Source organism: Mandrillus leucophaeus, unplaced genomic scaffold, assembly GCF_000951045.1.
Source record: "Mandrillus leucophaeus isolate KB7577 unplaced genomic scaffold, Mleu.le_1.0 Scaffold11, whole genome shotgun sequence".
Taxonomy (NCBI): Eukaryota; Metazoa; Chordata; class Mammalia; order Primates; family Cercopithecidae; genus Mandrillus; species Mandrillus leucophaeus.
This window is the reverse complement of record NW_012099209.1, coordinates 1,379,850-1,380,570: the sequence shown is the minus strand read 5'-3', so window position 1 is coordinate 1,380,570 and position 721 is coordinate 1,379,850.

Below are 721 nucleotides of genomic sequence, written 5' to 3'. Positions count from 1 at the left end.
GTGCCTGACGTCCAGGCATTCTCTTACACATTGGTCCCTCCGTAGTCTCTGCTCCCAATGAGACTCCTCCCACATCTTCTTTCTCTCCTGTCTGTTCCTTCAGTCTCTACCCCAAGCTGAGTCCTTTGAATCTTTTTCTATGGACTCATCTGACCTCTCCTCTTCTCCCCAGGCTGCTCCTTGCCAGGCCAAGCCAAGTCCCAATTCTTCCTCAGCCTCTGCTCCCCCACCCTATAATCTTTCTATCACCTCCCCTCCTCACACCCGGTCTGGCTTACAGTTTTATTCCATGACTAGCCCTCCCCGACATGTCCAACAATTTCCTCTTAGAGAGGTGGCTGGAGCTAAAGGGATAGTCAAGGTTAATGCTCCTTTTTGTTTATCCGACCTCTCCCAAATCAGTTAACGTTTAGGCTTTTTTTTTTTTTGAGACGGAATCTTACTCTGTCGCCCAGGCTGGAGTGCAGTGGCCGGATCTCAGCTCACTGCAAGCTCCGCCTCCTGGATTTATGCCATTCTCCTGCCTCAGCCTCCCGTGTAGCTGGGACTACAGGCGCCCGCCACCTCGCTCAGCTATTTTTTGTATTTTTTTTAGTAGAGACGGGGTTTCACCGGGTTAGCCAGTATGGTCTTGATCTCCTGACCTCATGATCTGCCCATCTCGGCCTTTTTTTTTTTTTTTTAATCAAATACAAGAACCCAGCCCAGTCCATGGCCCATT